General features: G+C 53.8%; 1 protein-coding gene and 1 non-coding gene across 2 annotated transcripts in view; one reads left to right on the forward strand and one right to left on the reverse strand.

Moving 5' to 3' along the window:
• Nol10 (nucleolar protein 10) overlaps positions 1-18,261 on the forward strand; it is a 109,251-nt gene that overhangs the window by 86,117 nt on the left and 4,873 nt on the right. The window lies entirely within an intron of this gene.
• On the reverse strand, positions 16,012-16,118 carry LOC125357005. Its single transcript, XR_007212038.1, has one exon. It is a non-coding gene; the product is annotated as a U6 spliceosomal RNA (small nuclear RNA).

Raw genomic sequence — 18,261 nt, forward strand, 5'->3', positions numbered from 1 at the left:
CACACACACACACACACACACACACACGGGTGGGGGTGGGTATAATGGCCTGAACCTGAGCTTCAGGGTGCATGCCACAAGTGGGGCTCCTGCCGCCCGGCCTTGCAGTGCAGGCCCCTGGCTCCTGGGCTTCCTGCCCAGTGAGAATTCCCATTCCGGGTGGCACGGGGGAGGAAGTGGTTCTTCTCTGCCGGCGTTGGTTCCAGACCCTGTTTGTGACTATTTTGTAAACGCAGGTGGAATTTCAAAGCCAAAGGGAAGGAGGAGGCCGCTGTGTTTTTGTAGTCGCCTTGAGCGTGTTCTAGACGCAGACAGAATCGAGCATCCTGGACTGCAAACGCGCGCGGGCCCTCAGGTCCCGCTGGCCGGAGCCCCTGCCTGACCTCTACTTTATCCCAGCTGCGAGCACCCCGACTTGTCTCGCCACAGCCCCTGCTCCCCACAGGGCCTTCCTTCCCTCCACCCTAACATGGTGCCGCGCCTCTCGGGAGCCAACTTCCTCCCCCCAGCAGTCCAGCCACCCGAGCCATGCCGTGAACGGCCGCTGCCCGGTGACCTTTCACAAGGAGCCTCGCACAGTGGACACGATGTCAGCACAAGCCGGTGAGGGGACGGGCGGAAGGCGGGATGGGTGCTCACTGGAATCGGCTGGAGTCGGGCCAGGCCTGGAAGAGGCTGAGACCTGAGGGATAACCAGGAGAACATTCTGGGCAGAGTGAACCCTAAGCCCCTAGAGGCCTTGCACAACAGAACTCTGACCGTGGCTCTGTTGTGGGCCAGCGAATGTCCCCGGCGGTGCCACCAGCAAGGCCATGGTCCGGGCCGCCCCTGAGGACCCTAGGTCCTACCACAGGGCTTGAGCCGTGGCCAAGGTGGCTGGACGGAGCAGAGCACTCGGGACAGGCAGGCGTGGCTTGGATGGCAAAGGGAGCAGTGGCCACGTGGCCTTCTCGGGGGCTCCAAAAGCTCAGTTCTTCCCACCTCTCCCCTACCCCGCGCCTGCGCGCCCTCCGTGCCTCCCTGCCCCCTTGGGCCTACGGCTCCCGTGCAGCCGAGTCTGGGATCCCCAGACCGGGCTGTGGGAAAGTAATCCTTTAATGATGGAGGGCTTTCCAAATCCAGGATGGAGTCTGATTAGTACAAGCAAGACGAGAGCCTGGTCTGGCCCAGACTTGCTCATGGCTGCCAGTTAGTGGCAGAGTCACTTAACTTCACCCGTTCCTTGGTGCCTACATCTGTAAAATGGGCTTTATAGTATCTGTCCCCCAAAGACTTCAGAAGATGTTTGTGGGGCTTAATGAGGGCGGTCCATAAAACTCGCAGAAGAAAGGGGTAGCTAAATACAAAGCACTATTGTAATTAGCTCCCAGGTTCTCCGAGCCAGGTCGCATCTTGTTTTAAGAGGGTTACCGTGACTACGGGTTTGTTTAAAAAACATCTTTAAAGGGCCTGACTGTAAATCTCTCCATAATAAGCAAATGTTTCTTTGCAGGTTTCTGGCATCGTGGGAAGCCATGTTGCCCCTTACGAGTGGTCATGGTGGCGGGGACTGTGTCAGTGCTCCCAAGTTTCTGACCTCTGGGGGGTCATTGGCACAGCCCTGGTGTTGACGGCTCGGACTGTTCCGCAGAGAGCCAATTGGACTCAGAGAGAGCATTATTGTAAAGGATTGGCTCACACCATTGTGGAGTGACCAGGCCTGGTGACACGTATCTGTAACACGAGCACTGCAGAGGCAAGAGGCCCTCCGTGTGTGTGACACAGGGAGGCGGGCTGAGCATTCCCAGGCCCCGCAGGTGCCGGGCCCGGGGGCCGGGAGAGCTGGTGCTGTGAGTTCTAGTCCTGACGGTCCCAGGCTGGAGGCCCAAGAGAGGCCAGTGCCTTCGATGAGTCTGCAGGCAGGCAGGGAAAGGCCCGCAGTGTCACAGCCGTCAGACCGCGCGAACACTCCCCTGCTCTTCTGCTGGGGCCTCCGCGGCCTCGCGAGAGCCCAGGCCACTCAGCACACGCCGGCCATCACACTGACACGGGCCGTACCCTGCCGGGCACTGCTTGACGTGCATTGTCTCATCTGATCTGGGGTTCACACGGTCAAGGTCTTCCCTCCTGGGCTCTGGTCTAAGATGTGACTGGAAGGTTCCAGGTATCCAAAGCTAGTTGGCTTCACTATCCTCATCTCACACCTCAGGTTTAGAGACTTGCCCGAGTGCGTGGCTCCTCCTCCTTCAGCAAACAGGTCGTTCCCATGATGCTCCGCGGAGTCTTGCTGGTCCCCCGGGTCACCCGCCACCAGTGGCTCGGGGACTCTGTCTGATGCCGGGTGCTGTGGCTCCTCCCGCCGCGGTGCTGCTGCTGGGGACTGCGGCCATGGCAGAGGGGTTCAGACGTCCAGTAGGTGCCCACTCGGAGGGCCGCACACTCGTGGGGACACAGATCTATAGGGCGAGTGTAAAGACGACACGGTCACTTCAAATGAATGAGCTGTGGAAATGCAGGCCCTTGGGGACATGGCACAGAGAAAGGGGCAACTTCAGAGGAACCAGGCTTCTGTGGCCAGACAGAGGGGAGGTGCAAGAGGAACCGGGAGGGGGGGAGGGAGGGAGGGAGGGAGGGAGGGAGGGCAGTACACTCTGGGCCAGCTTAGCTGTACTGAGTATGAGTCCCGCTGGGCCTGGACACGGCTCTAAAGAACCTTAGCACCAGCCTGTGGCCCCGTGCTAAGGAAACAGCCCCAAAGGGGACAGAGAACTGGCTGGTGAGTGGCAGCACCAGGACTTGGAGGCAGTCAAGTTCATTGGCCAGCCCTGGGGGGCTGGGCACCTCCATGGCACCAGATCCCTCTGTGACGGGGACCACAGAGCTGGATGACCGTGGTGGGAGAGGGGGGCAGAAGCCGGCGCTGAATCTCGCGGCGTTTCCTATCCAAGGCTTCCTGCAGATGAGAAGAGATGGGGAGGTGGGAGAGACGGTGGCCCTTGATCCTTAAGTTAGCCTGGCAGGGCCCGGAAGGACGGTGGTGCCCACCGCAGCGCCCCGTCTCTGTGGTGGGGCGATGGGGAACACGCATGCGTTCCCACTGTCCTCCGGTGACAGCAGCGGCCCGCGGACACAGGCTCCTCCCTGGCTGGGCCACACCTGCCTAGGTTGGCTGCTGGGACTTGTTGTCCCCCGGCAGCGGAGAAGATGGGAAGCCATCGCTGTCCCTAGGGTTTGGCCTCACTTAGCGCAGTGCAGATGGAGGGAGAGGAGGAAGGAGGTCTTTTCTTCCAGAAGGCTGAGTAGCAGGCACCACCGCAGCTATGAGGACACCCAGCTGGGGGCGGGGAGGGGGGGTCGTGCCAGCTGCCCTCAGCCTGGGGTCCCCAATCAGTGCACTGGCCGGTGCCGCCCCGGGGTATAACCTGCCCGTCATTCCACACTTCTTCAGTGTTTGTTCTTTTTGTTCCTTCTCCCACCCAACTAAAACCACTCTCTGATATTCTTTTAAATCCTAGCTCTTGGAAGTGGCGCTGTGGCTCAACGCGGTAGAGTGCTAGCCTTCAGCAAAAGGAAGCCAGGGACAGCGCCCAGGCCCTGAGTTCAAGCCCCAGGACTGGCACCAAAAAAAAAAAAAAAAAAAAGTGGAGAACCAGGCAGCAGCTGGCATGTGGTTGCTCTGCCCAGAACACCCGCCCTTCTCTCACCCCTGCCAATACGAGGGTCTGGTACAGACCCGGCTTTTGCTCTAAATGAGGCCACAGTTTCCACACACAGGTGACCAGGCTCTGTTGCCATGACGACATGTCGAGCGGAGGTGGCCCAGGATTGGGTCAGCACTGGATCAAGCCAGTACTTTGCTGGACTTCTTGTCCAATCCGCTGTCGACACTGACAAACCAAGATGACGTGGCCGGAAGGGGTGGCCTAAAATTCCTACGATGCCAGCGGCCGGGAGGCAGAGGCAGGAAGATGACGGCGCGCGGCCCGCCTAGGATACAGAGCCAAGGCAGAGCCAAGGGCCGGAGGTAACGCACTTGTCTAACGTGTCCAAGGCTTTGGGTTGAGGACACGGGGTGTGGATAGCCATGCCCTCGGGCTCCCACAGTAAAGAGGCAGACCCGGGGAGGTAACCCCAAGAAAGCTTCACCGACTCTCAGAGCCCCCGGGGGGAGACACGGCAGCGGGGCGTGGCCTCCGGCGGGGGACCCTGGAGCAGCCAAGGAAGCCGGGTTAACAGGGAGGAGATGACAGGGACCCACGGCTGTCATTCACTGGTTCACTAACTGAAGCAAAGGTAGCGTGGGGCCCAGCTGTGATGTCATAGCCGAGCGCGCAGGGGAGCTGGGAGTGCGTGGACGTGCTGCTACCATCTCAAGTGTTCCGGAAACCTCAACGTGTTGGAATAAAGTCCACTAGAAGGAAGGAAGGAAGGAAACAACCGGGTGCCCGTGGCTCCCGCCTGTAACCCCAGCTCCTCAGGAGGCCGAGATCTGAGGATCAAGGTTTGAAGCCAACCAGGGCAAGGAAGGTCTGTGAGACTCTGACCTCTAATATAAACGACCAAAAAGCCAGAAGTGGACCTGTGGCTCAAGTGGTAAAGCACCAGCCTTGAGTGAAATCAGCTAAGGGACAGTATCCAGGGCCTGAGTTCAAGCCCCAGGAAACCAAAAAAAGGAAGGAAATGTGACATGAGGCAAGCATGACCCGCTTTGTCGTGGGAGAGGGGCCTGTGGCTTGGTGTAAGCATCGTTTCTCAGGCGTGGACTCCAAGTTTGCCCACCTGGGAACCCAGGAAAGGGAGGGCCTAGGCTGTGAACCTCCGAAAGCCAGTGGGATGTTCATGGGCAGACACGGCTCTTATTTCCTGGCCGGGCCCTGGGCAGCAGGTGACCGCGCTGGTCTGGGAAAGGGGTACTGACAAGGCCCTGCGTTTCCAGACAGCGGCTGAGCTGGCGGTGCTCTGCTCCAGGCCTCCTGTGCCAGGCGGTGGGAGGCCCGAGGGTCTCGCGAGCCCGCTGGGCTGGCCTGGGGCTGGGGCTCGCTAGTGTGCCATAGCCGGACCAAGACCGAGCAGGACTGCAGGGAGACGGCAGCCCGCAGGGAGCCGCTCTGGCCCCCATCCTCCCGTGTTTCTGTGCCAAGGTCAACTGCAGAAAGCTTCCTGCCGTCCGCAGCGCTTTCCGGTGGAAGCCCCGGGGCCTGGCCTCCCCCGGACGGACGTGTGCTGGGGAAGGTGCTCGCCTGCTGGAAACGTCTTGAAAGGAAGCAGAGCCGGCCCTGATGAGCGTCCAGGTGACAGGGGAGGCCAGAGAATCAAATCATTTCCTCCAAGGCTGCCACGCGGGGAGCTCCCGCCCGGGGCTCTGCATCCTGCCGTGACTCAACCCGAACTTTCCTCCTGACCCTGAGGTAAGTGCTTTCCACAGCCTCCGCCAGAGCCTGGGGTGGGGGTGGGGGAGCAAGAGGGGCCCCAGGCCACCTCCCGCTCCAGCGTGGCCCCCCTGTGGCCCAGGCTGGGAGCAGAGCCCCCCCCCCAAAGAAAACCTACATCTGCCCTGGCTACCGGGAGAAGCCCTGTGCCGGCCGCTTGCCTTTCTGCGCAGTACGAGGCCTTGAACTCCGCTCCTTTTTACTCAAGACCAGCTCTACCACCTTACCCCACGCTCCAGCCTGGCGTTTTGCTGGCTAACTAGAGCTAAGCGTCTTACCGACTTTCCCGCACGAGTGGCTTCCAGCTTCCATTCTCCTGAGGATGACGGGCGGGTGTGATCACAGGTGCCTGGCTTTGTTTTCGCCACTTGTAAGTGTGCAGCGCGTGGCCTAAAGTCCATGCGCACCATGCGATCATCACCTGCAGAAGCCCTGTCCATTTCAACTCATTCCCAGTGTGCCCCCCATCCCCAAAAGAGCCCAGGTACCCGTGTCCCCCTTGCTGTCTGTGAATTTGACAGGCACCTAGGACAAATGGAGCCATGGTGTTTTGTGTTTTAGGGTCTGGCTCATTTCACTTGAGCATATAGTTTCAAGATTTTTTGTTATGGTGGTATGTACTAGAACTTCCTTCTTGTCTATGGTTGAATGCACGTGTACTGCATTTTACTTACCCATCCATTGATAGGCACTTGAATGGCTTCCATCTCTTGGCTATCGTGAATAATGCCTCTACAAACACAGATGTACAGTATCTGTTAAGGTTCTTTGTTGTGTGTGTGTGTGTGTGTGTGTGTGTGTGTGTGTGTGTGTGTGAAGGAGAGAGACAGACAGACAGACAGACAGACAGACAAGCAGGCCCTAGAGTTTGAACCCAAGGCTAGACTTACTTTGGTTTGCTTGCTCATGACTGGTGCTCTACCACTTGAGCCACGTCTCCAACCCAGCATTTTGCTAGTAAGTTGGAGATAAAGTCTCACGGACTTTGCTGCCTGGACCAACTTTAAACCACAATCCTCTGAATCTCAGCCTCCTGAGTAGCTAGAATTATCGAGTCACTGACACCTGGCTCTTCATTTCTGTTCGTTTAGGTGTATACCTCAGAGTGAAACCGGTGGGTTATATTGTAATTCTATTTCTCTCTCTCTCTCTTTTTTTTTTGTCATGGGGCTTGAACTCAGGGCCTGGGCACTGTCCTTGGGCTCTTTTGCTCAAGGCTAGAGCTCTACCACTTTGAGCCACAGATACACTCCTGGTTTTCTGATGGGAAATTAGAGATAAGAGGCTCACAGATTTTCCTTCCCAGGCTGGCTTTGCATCACGATCCTCAGATCTCAGCCTCCTGAGTAGCTAGGATTACAGGCGTGAGCCACGAGCACCCAGCTCTATTTATCTTTTTGATAAATTTTTCATCGTTATTATATTATTTTACATTCCCACCAGTTACATGCAAGGGTCCCAATATCTCCCTATTCTTGCTGACAATTGATCTCTATTTGTATCATTAATACCATCATCATCATTTGGGTGATAGCCATCCTTGTGGAATGGAACTTCATTGTGGCTTTGGTTTATATTTCCAGGTGAGTGCTGGTGTTACACATCTATTTACCACCGCGAAGAAATGCTTTTTCTAGTCCCTTCCCATCACTTAATTGGGGAATTAAGTACATAGTCTGGACATTAGCTCTTTACTCTGATTTAGTCTGTGGTGCCTGGGCCCATGGATATGGGCTAGGGAGTGGGCTGGGAAGGGTTCATAGCCCTGCGAGCCCCAGGAAAAGGAGCTGAACTGACCCTGATAGAAATGAAGCACCAGCTGGAGTTGGAGGGAGGAAATCAGGGGCCAGCAAGGCGGAGAGACCTCCACCACAGGCTCCCTGTTCCTCCTTGAGCTTCTGCTTGGTCCTGCTAATTGCTGCCTTTGTCTAATTGCTGCTGAGTCACACTGCCCAACGCCCATTACACAGACCCCCCCCCCCCCAGCGGCTCTGCGACATTAAAGCGCTCCGTGAACTCTAACCACATCTGATGCTGCTGTCTGAGTCACCCTGCAGCCGTTATCCCCGTGGGACGTGGCCACCGTGGTCTCTGGAGCTCCAGGGCACTGAATGCAGAGCTCTGTCTTACGAATGGAGGTTGGCGAGTGGTATCGCAATACCAGACTTCTTTCAAACTCTACTACAGAGCCAGAATAACAAAAACAGCTTGGTGTTGGCGCAAAAATAGACCCAAAGATGAAGGGAACAGACTAGAAGACCCAGAAATAAGACCATACACTTACATTCATCTGATATTTGACTAAGGAGCCAAAGAACTACAGTGGAAAAAACAGCCTCTTCAACAATGGGTGTTGGGAACACTGGGCAGCCACATTCAGAAAACTAAGAGTGGATCCCTGCTATCACCACGCACTAACACCAACTCAAAGTGGATCAAAAACCTCAGTGTCAGACCCGAAACTCTGAAGCTACTGCAAGAGAGAGTAGGACAGACATTAGACCTTACAGGTTTAAGTAGAGTCTCAACAAATGGGACTACATTAAAATAGGAAGTTTCTGTATAGCTGAGGACATAACTACTAAACTAGAAAGACAGCCAACCAATTGGGAAAAGATCTTTACCAGCAATACAACAGACAAAGGCCTAATATCCGACAGATACAAGGAGCTCAAGAAACTAACCCCTCCCAAATCTAATGAACAAATCGCTAAATTGGCAAGGGATCTAAGGAGAGACTTCTCAGAAGAAGAGGTAAGAATGGCCAAGAAACACACGAGGAAATGCTCATTATCTCTGGCCATCAAGGAAATGAAAATCAAAACAACTCTGAGATTCCATCTCACCCCAGTTAGATTGGCTAACATTTTGAATTCAAACTACAGTCAATGCTGGCTACTGCACTGTTGGTCGAAATGTAAACTAGTACAACTACTCTGGAAAGCAGTCTGGAGATTCCTCAAAAACTAAACATAGACCTTCCCTATGAGCCAGCCCTACCATTCGTAGGCATCCACCCAGAACATCATGAGCCAGGATAGGATAACAACACACGTGCATCCACGTTCATCACTTCCCCATTCACAAGCGAGGGAAACAGCCACGGTGGCCACAATAGATGAACGGGTCCAATGATACCTATATACAATGGAATTTTACACAGAAAGAATAAAATAATTTCATTCCCAGGGAAATGAATGGAACTAGACCAGATCATGTTAAGTGAGGCAAGCCAACCAAGATCAGAGCGACAGGTGGCATTTGCTCTCTCTGGGATGCGGAAGGTAGCTGGGATATAACAAATGACACAGGATTCTGGATTCTCACATTAAGGGAGGCCAAAAGAGAATAGACTTAGGAGAGAATCGCAAAGGTTACAATGCCTAAGTGCTTCTTCGAACCTCCGAAGATATGGAAACAAAAGACTTCTCTCTTTTTTGGTGATTCTGTCTTCTTTTCCTTATATACTGTGTATTCGCGTGTAACTCTTTGGGAGGGCAGGGAGGGAGGGCACAGAACTCAAGGAAAAAGGGTGAAAAGGTGCTGCGGAGCACACTGGACGTTGTTGAGAGTGAACTGTGCAACTTGTGGGTGGAGATGGAAGAGAGAGAGAGAGAGAGAGAGAAACAGACAACACTGTGGAAGGAAACATGCTCATTGCGTGACTCGTGTAAGCCTCCATGATAACAGTAAAGCCATCCGCCGCTCCCCCGTGGCTTGCAGGGGATGAGGAGACATTGTTTGCAGCGAAGAACAAGGGGCCCCGACTTTCAGGTGAGGAAACTGAGGCTGGGAGAGGGCGGGCAGCCCACCAAGCTGGCCTGCCTCTGGAACATTCTGGATAACTTGGGGTGAGTCTGTTCTCCTGGCATCCTTTGCTTGTCCAGCTCAACCCTAACCAGGCCCCACACATCCTGAACCCCTGCCCCTAAGGGGCGTCCCGGCGTTTGCTCTCTGCAAACACCCCCACGACCGCAGGCCTAAACTTGGCGCGCACACCGGCTTCCGCCTTTGCCTGTGCAGATGCGGCCCCAACTCTAAGAGCGTCGACGCCTTGGGAGACATTTGCTATTTAAAGACATCCTATGATTAATCACCTCATAAAGTACAACCCGGCCCCGCTTTTCTGTTGGGAATAGCTGGGTTTTCACGGGTGGGGTTTGCCTACAAAGTGGGGTGCGGTGCCTAGCTACGCCTGAATTTCACAAATGAACCGTTTTTTTCACTGTGAGTATGCCCCAATATAAGTGTGGGACATGCTTATAATGTGACCTGGGCTGAACTGTGTGTTCTCTCGTGTGTGTGTGTGTGTATGTGAGAGAGAGAGAGAAAGAGAGAGAGAGAGAGAGAGAGAGAGAGAGAGAGAGAGATTCCCCAGAAATTCCAACTATAAACTTATTTTTTTTGCTGGTCCTGGGGCTTGAACTCGGGGCCTGGGCTCTGCCCCTGAGCCTGTCTGTGCTCAAGACCAGCACTCTACCACTTGAGCCACAGCACCACTTCCAGCTTGTTTTTGAGTAGTTGATTGGGGGTAAGAGTCTCGCTGGCTTTCCCTCCTGGGTTGGCTTTGAACTTCAATCCCCAGACCTCAGCCTGCTGAGTAGCGAGGGTGACGGGCGGGAGCGCCCAGGGCCCGGCACGCGCTTGTGTCTGACCCAGTCCCTGCGGGCCACGGCTCTGCTTCTGCCCAGCCCCAGCCTTCCGGGCGGGAAGCCCCCCTCGGCCGGGCAGCTGCGCCCGGTGCTCGCTGCACGTCAAGGAAGCACTGGAGCAAGGCCGCGCGGCGGGGCGCGGCGGGAGGGAGGAAGGCCTTCCAGGAAGGAAGGTCGGGGTCGGCCGGCAGGTGCAGGGCAGGCCTGGCCGTCCCGCGCCGGCCCAGGCAGGGTCCTCCCGGCGAGGCGCTGGGCCTGGCCGGGTGGAGGAAGCGGCGGACGGGAAGGGACCGGGGCGCTCGGAGCCCCGGATCCACCTTCTAGGATAGGATCTCGGGGTGGAACATGGCAGTGGTTTGGTTCTGGCCTGGGTTTCTTCTCCATGGGCGTCTGGAGGAAAGTGAAGAACAGACCCGAGCTACTTGTTTCATCATACACATCTGTACAGTTCATATTTTTTCAAAACTTATCTGCTTACTCCTGTTGCTTAAAACGTTTAGAGTCTGTGTGTGTGTGTGCACGCACACGCGCGCACATGTATACGCACCAGTCACTATACCACTTGAACCACTTCCAGCTTTTTGCTAGTTAACTGGAGATAGTCTGGGGAATTTTTCTGCCCAGGCTGGCTTTGAACCACCGGCCTCAGATCCCAGCGTCCTGAGTAGCTAGAGTGACAGACGTAAGCCACCAGCGCCCGTCTGAGTGAATCTTAGGGAAGTGATCACCAACAAGTAAAATTAAACCCCAGCCATGGGTTTCGAGTGAGAAAAGTTCCGGCGGTGGTTGTGCAACAGTGTGAAAGTGTTTCGTGCCACTGAGCCACACTTCAGCAGAGGTGGCAACCGTTTTTTAAATGGTAAGTTGCATGGTATATGTATTTTACCACTAGTTTTACACCTAAGTGCTTTCCCAAAGTTGGAAAGGTATAAATATCTGCAGAAAGGTTCAATGTCACGTGCTAGGGAGTTCGTTTCTTTATTTGTAGATTATACACGTGCGTTCTTCTCCTGGTACATTATGTGCTCACAGAACTTACATAAAATGAACATAGAGAAGCTTATTGTCAAATTAAACTAGCAGGGGCTGGGAATATGGCCTAGTGGTAAAGTGCTCGCCTCGCCCCAAATTAAACTAGCAATATTTGTGTTTCGCTTTGTTTGTGGTCACATTGGGGTTTGAACTCAGAGTCTCACATTTGGTAGACATCGGTTTTCTTTTTGAAACGGTTGCTAGGTAGCCCAGGCCAGACGAACTCAAGAGTCTCCTGCTCTGGCTCCCGAGTGCTGGGATTATAGACAGTATCACCCCTCCCGTCTCCGCATTTGCTCAGGATTCTACCGTTTGTTTTGAGAACATAAGACCGTTTGACCTCAGTCCTCCCAACAGTAACATTTTATTGGTGAAAGCAGTGAAATGGTTAGTGGTGTGACTATGTTGTTCTCAGTTGATTGTTTTGGTGTTGCTTCTAACGGCGCCCGAGACAGATGTAGCAAGAAGGTAAAGGGCTTCATGGTCTGCCCGACAAAATCATCATCCTCCTTTTTAAAAAATACTTTGTAGGGGGGCTGGGGATATGGCCTAGTGGCAAGAGTGCTTGCCTCATATACATGAAGCCCTGGGTTCGATTCCTCAGCACCACATATACAGAAAATGGCCAGAAGTGGCGCTGTGGCTCAAGTGGTAGAGTGCTAGCCTTGAGCAAGAAGAAGTCAGGGACAGTGCTCAGGCCCTGAGTCCAAGGCCCAGGACTGGCCAAAAAAAAGAAAAATACTTTGTAGGGGCCGGGAATGTGGCCTAGTGGTAGAGCGCTTGCCTAGCTAGCATGCATGAAGCCCTGGGTTCCATTCCTCAGCACCACATATATAGAAAAAGCCAGAAGTGGTGCTGTGGCTCAAATGGCAGAGTGCTATCCTTGAGCAAAAAGAAGCTCAGCGACAGTGCTCAGGCCCTGAGTTCTAGCCCTGGGACTGGTTTTAAAAAAATGCTTTGTGCTAGTTCTGGGGCTTGAACACAAGACCTGGGCACTGTCCCTGAACTTTTTTTGCTCAAGGCTAGCACTCTGCCACTTGAACCACAGGTCCACTTCTGGTGGTTAACCAGAGATAAGAATCTCAGACTTTCCTGCACGGGCTGGCTTTGAACCATGATCCTCAGACCTCAGCCTCCTGAGTAGCTAGGATTACAGGCGTGAGCCTCCTGCACCCAGCTATGTTTCTCTTTTAAATGTACCAAAGATTTGTGTTCATTTATAGAAACTGACTATTAACTTTCTGTCTCTGTTGGCAAGTCTATTGTTTTTACAAACTAATGAGAAACTTTATATTTTAATTCAAAACTCAACAAATTCTGACTGAGATGACATCTAGGTCGGCGTTTAGGGTCCCAGATTTGTTATCATTGCTATTCCCAAGATGTTGTTGTTTCCTGGTACAGGTTTGAACTCAGGGCTATGCTTCGGTGGTACTCTACCACTTGAACCATGCCTCCAGCCCTGCTTTGTGCTGTTTAATTGGAGATGGCGTGGCATGGATATTTTCTGCCTAGGTTAGCTTTGATCTTCGACCCTCCCGATCTGAGACTTGTGAGTAGTTAGAAGCCGAGATTACAGGAATGATCCTCTCGGGCTGGCCCCTGAGGTTTTAGGTGTGCATCCCGCATCCCTTTCCAGCTCCGGCTCTGGTTGAATGGCAGCCGCAGGGCTCCCTCTCCCTACCGAGCCGGGAGGCTCCTCGGGCTCTGTCCCCGCCTTTGTAACCAGATGCCGAGTTCTTTCTCTTTTTAAATTCCAGGTCAAATGCAATTCTAGCCGCTTCAAGGGTTTCCATAGCACGTTGTTTTACCTGAAGAAGTCATTTACGGTTAAAAAAAAAAAAATCCTTTTCACGGGCTTGGAAAAAAGCAGCCTTTGTGTGAAACACACTCGGTTTGCTGACCGTGTCTGAGGTTTTGTCCAAGCTGGAATTAAATTTCCCTCTGAATGTTGTTATAGGGACTGTTGAAACTTTCAGTAGTGTCTTCTAGGCATTTCCCAGCAGAGTTTGCTGACAAACACATGCACTTTGTTTTCTTATCATCTGGTATTCCATTATTGTGCATGTGAATGTGAGTATGAGTGTGAGTGTGTGTGTGTGTGTGTGTGTGTGTGTGTGAATCTTAGAACTTGAACTCAGGGGCCTGGGCACTGTTCCTGAGCTTTTCTGCTCTAGGCTTGCACTCTACCACTTCAGCCACAGCTCCACCCCCAGCTTTTTGTCCTTTTTGGGGGGTGGGGGTAGGAGTGGTTAATTGTATATAAGAGTTTCAGGGACTTTCCTGCTCAAGCTGGCTTTGAACCATGATTCTCAGATCTCAACCTCCTGAGTAGCTAGGAACAGGCGTGAACTGCTGGCACCAGACTTGGTATTCCATTATTTAATCCATGTAAATATTGGTTCTCTATAATTGCCTCTTAGCTGGTTTCTATCTGAAGAACCTTCTAGAAAGTTTTCATTAAGTATTCATTAAGGGTTTGTAAAGAGCAAGATTGAGAAGCACTTTGAACGCTATTAACAGAGCTGAGGGTTTTCTTGGGTTCTCTGTGCTAAGTTTTTATTTGTATTTATTTGTTTGTTTATTGCTAGTACTGGGGCTTGAACTCAGAGCCAAGGTGCTGTCCCCTAGGATTTTTTTTTGCTCAAGGCTAATGCACTACCACTGAGCCGCCTTCTATGTTTTTGGAGTGTGTGTGTGTGTGTGTGTGTGTGTGTGTGTGTGTGTGTGTGTGTGTGTGTGTGTGTTTAATTGGAAGTCAGTCTCATGGGCTTTCCTGCCCAGGCTGGCTTTTTTTTTTTTTTTTTTTGGCCAGTCCTGGGCCTTGGACTCAGGGCCTGAGCACCGTCCCTGGCTTCTTCCCGCTCAAGGCTAGCACTCTGCCACCTGAGCCACAGCGCCCCTTCTAGCTGTTTTCCATATATGTGGTGCTGGGGAATCGAACCTAGAGCTTCATGTGTAGGAGGCAAGCGCTCTTGCCACTAGGCCATATTCCCAGCCCCCCAGGCTGGCTTTGAACCATGACCCTCAAATCTCAGCCTCCTAAGTAACTAAGATTACAAGCATGGAACACTGGCACCTGACTATTCTTGCTTTTATTTTTTTGTGCTGGCACTGGGGCTAAACATAAAGTCTTCATTCTTGTTTAGTTTTTTTTCTCAAGGCCGGCACTCTGCCATCTGAGCCCCAATACCACTTACAGGTTTTACTGGTTAATTAGAGACAAGAATCTCATGGAGTTTCTTGCCTAGAGTGGCTTCGAACTGTGATCCTCAGATCTCATCCTCCTGAGTAACTAGGATTATACAGGTGTGAGCCATTGGCACCTGGACAAAGAATTTTTTTTCACCACAGCCATTGCGCTGAGGGTATTGTTTAGATAGTGGAGCTCCTGACTAGAAAGCGTGAGGCCCTGAGTTCAAATCCTAGTGCTACCAAAAATAAATCATACATATTGCTTATCTAGGTTTATGTTTTTCAATTTTAGGATTTTTGGCTGTATTATTATTAATAATAATTAATATTTGTGGTGCTAGTGATCAAAGCTAGGGCTTTGAGCATGAGAAGCACTTTACCACTGAGCTACATGCCCAGCTCCTGCTGGTTTGCTTAAAAGCCACTGCTCTATTTCAGTCACCTCAGATCAGAGAGCATAACCCATAGATTCATAATGAGTCCTCTTAATTGGGCACACGTAATCTCAAATGTCACATGATCGTTTGAAAGGGGAGGTGGGAATTCCCCGCTGCATGTTGGGTGCAGGAATCCCTCCCGACATGCTTCAAGTGGGGGCCAGTTCCACCCAAAGGATTGCCTTTCTTAAGAAACTGAGTCACGGTTGATCCTTGGGGTGGACTGACTCACGGGCTGGTTCCTCCCGGCCTGCGCGCTGGAGCGAGCTCCGAGTTCCAGAGCTGAGTCAGGTGTGTGGTGACGTCACGGGGCTGCTGACGTCACGGGGCTGATGCCACAGCCTTTGCCCCGGAGAAGCCCCTCGCGCCACGCCGTCCCAGAAGGGCAAACCAACATCGCAGAGGGAGTAAGGTCGGGGTGGGGGGGACTGGAGAGGGGGCCCCGCTCCCCGCGGGGGGGGGGGGGAGAGGGGGCGAAGATAAACTTCCCAGCGGAAGCGACTCTTGTTGCTAACTTCTGAAGGTCATGGCCGAGTCGTGACGTCTGCGAGGCCAGGAAGGTTCCGGAAGCGACGGGGAGAGCGGGGGAAGTCAGAGGAAGGTCCCGAAGGGGGTGGGAGGAAGAGAGGTCAGCCGGCTTGCAGGTGTCTGGGTGCCGGCTGAGGAAGGGGGCGCCTTGGCGTGGGGGGTGGCAGGGGGAAGAGCCGAGGGGTGGGGGTCCCGCAGGGAGGGGGTGGGAGTCCCCCGTCCCCGGGGGGGGGGTGGGAGTCCCCCAGGGAGGGGGTGGGAGTCCCTGGGGAGAGGGGGCAGGCTCGCTGTGGCCCGGGCGGCTGAACTCAAGGCCAGGGGCAGGCTCTACACACCGTTCCCATGCCAGCCGCAGGCTGGGGGTGCCAGGTCCCCTCCTCACTTGTGACCAGCTGGCGAGAATGTCGGGGGTCCTCAGAGTTCTGACCGTTCCTTAGGGTGACTCGGAGCTCAGGAAACGGCTCCTTAAATGTTCCAGTTTGGGGTTTGGTGGGTCTAGTTCTTATGTTGTTTTAATGTCAGTCCTGGGGCTTGAACTCAGGGCCCGGGTGATAACCCTGATTGTTTTGCTCAAGCTAGTACTTTACCACTCAAACCACAGCTCCACGCCTGGCTTTTCTGGCAGTTAACCGGAGATGAGAGTCTCACAGACTTTCATGCTCTGGCTGGCTTTGAACCATGATCCTCAGGTCTCAGCCTCCCAAGTAGCTAGAATGACATGCATGAGCCACTGGCATCCGGCTTATCTCTTTATTTTTTTTTAATACGGAACACTTGGTGAAGTTGCCTGTCATCCTTGCGTAGGGGCCGCGCTAATCTTCTCTTTCTCGTTCTCATCCTGGTGTATGTGCTGCCAAAGCAAACACTTGTTTCGTTTTTTATTCAACTGTATTCCCCCCTCCCTCCCTTCCCCGCCCACAAGATGGTTCATTTCTTATCCAGTGTATACTGGATATAGTAACTGAAAGACCTAGGCGTGCGTGGCTCACCATTGTAAGCCTAACTACTTGGGAAGGCGAGACCTCAGGATCCCAGTTCAAAGCCAGCCTGGGCAGGAAAGTCGATGAGACTCTTCTCTAATGAACCGGCAAAGAGCTGAAGTGGACGTGCGGCTCAGGCAGTAGAAGGCCAGATCTGAGCAAAAATAGGTAAGTGAAAACACAAGGCCTTGTGCTTACGCCCCAGTACTGGTGCACGTGTGCGCGTGCGCACACACCAACAGCTGCCTCCAGGGGCTGCTCACAGGAAGAGGCAAGTGGGTTGAAGCCAGGGAGGGATCCGATCCCAGGCTCCTGTCTCCCGGACTGGCAGGTGACAGCGCCCAGACCGTGGCTGAGCGGGGGCGACGGCCCGGGCCCGCTAGGCCAGGGCTCCTCCCGGGGCTCGCTCGTCACAGATCACGGGGGGTGGATTCGCCGGCCGTGTGGTCACGCGCCTCGTCCTCCAGGCTGGGTCTGGCCTTGTGGCTCGAGCCCCAGACAGCGCTCTAATTATGTGGTCGGGCTTGCTGAGTGGCCCCTGGCATCCCGCCTTGCCTCCGTCCGTGTAGCCGTGCGGGGCCGCGGTGGGCGAGCTCATTAGCAACGCTCAGCTCTACGCCAGCCTGCCGGGAGTCACAAAGACACCCCGGGGCCCCGCAGATTGCCAGGGCCTGTGTGTCCCACCCCTGGTCAACTCGGGATTGTTGGGGCTGAGGAGGGGGAGATGCCGCGTAGAGACCATAAGGATGGGGTGGGGGGGTTCAGAGCTGGAGAGATCCAAAAGGGGCCGGGGAGGCGGAGTCTGTGGTTCCTAATTCCTCACTGGTCAGTGACTCTCAGCCAAGCAGAGACCGCCACTGTTCAAGCCCAAGTCAAACCATGAAGCCCCACTTCTGGATCTGGGGTGGTTAATTGGAGAGCAGGGTCTCGCAGACTTCCCAGCCTTGGCTGGCTTCGAACCACAATCCCCAGATCTCAGCTTCCCTAGTAGCTACTAGGATCACAGGTGTGAGGCACCGTGGTCTGGCTTACAAGTTTATCACTTAACATGGCATTGAAGCAAGTTTGGTGACAGAGTGTTTCTATATTAAGCTGGATTCTTGTTTACCATATGAAGAGAAAGCGTTAAGCCAAACTTAAAATTGGTACAGAGGCAGCCTTCAGCCAAACGTAATTCAGCTTAGCATCTAGCTTTGTCTAGGCAGCTTGACATACTCGTGGTGGAAAAAGGAGGGTTGGGAGAGAACTCTGAACCCCAAGTTCAGAGCACTACCTCTCCGAGAGCTCTGAGCCCCTCTCCTGAGCATAGATCTCTACGGGGGTCGGGGAGTTCCCACAAGGTGGGAAAAACACGATGTGATAAAGCAGGACGGTCAGGACAAACTAGGAGCTCAGCCCCCACCCACTCCTGGGAAATGAAGGAACAGTGATCGGGCACGGTAGCACAAGCCTGCATTCCCAGCCCGGGGAGGCTGGACCCTGCCTGAAAAGGAAGAGGAGGAGGAGGGGGAGGAAGTGGACAGGAGGAAGAGGAAGAGCCATGGCCTTTCTCATTCTGAAATCTTTGATCCCCAGCCTTTACTACGCTCTTCCTTAAGATTTACTTCCTTAGCTGGGCTGACCTTCATCTTCTAGCCATTTCAAGAAATAAAGGTTTCCGGACCCAGACTAAAGCTAAGACGGAGACCAGGAATGTGGCTCAGTGGTAGAGCGCTTGCCTAGCATGCATGAAGCCCTGGGTTCGATTCCTCAACACCACATACACGGAAAATGCCAGAAGTGGTGCTGTGGCTCAAGAGGTAGAGTGGACCCACAGGGAGACTGCTGTGCTTTTAGTAGCCGGAGGCCCTGGGGGTAACAGTGTCGGTATAGAAAAGACGGCCTGGCAGCTGCGCGGGGCTGGAGGGCCTGATCTGAAGCCTGCTGCCGGAGCCCAGCCGCCCACCGGGGGCGAGGGGCGGGAGGATGATAGTCATGCCAGCCAGCGGGAGCTCATGGCGGCCATCCTACCTGCAGTGCTCAGGAGGCT

The sequence above is a fragment of the Perognathus longimembris genome, chromosome 8, assembly GCF_023159225.1.
Source record: "Perognathus longimembris pacificus isolate PPM17 chromosome 8, ASM2315922v1, whole genome shotgun sequence".
NCBI classification, from domain to species: domain Eukaryota; kingdom Metazoa; phylum Chordata; class Mammalia; order Rodentia; family Heteromyidae; genus Perognathus; species Perognathus longimembris.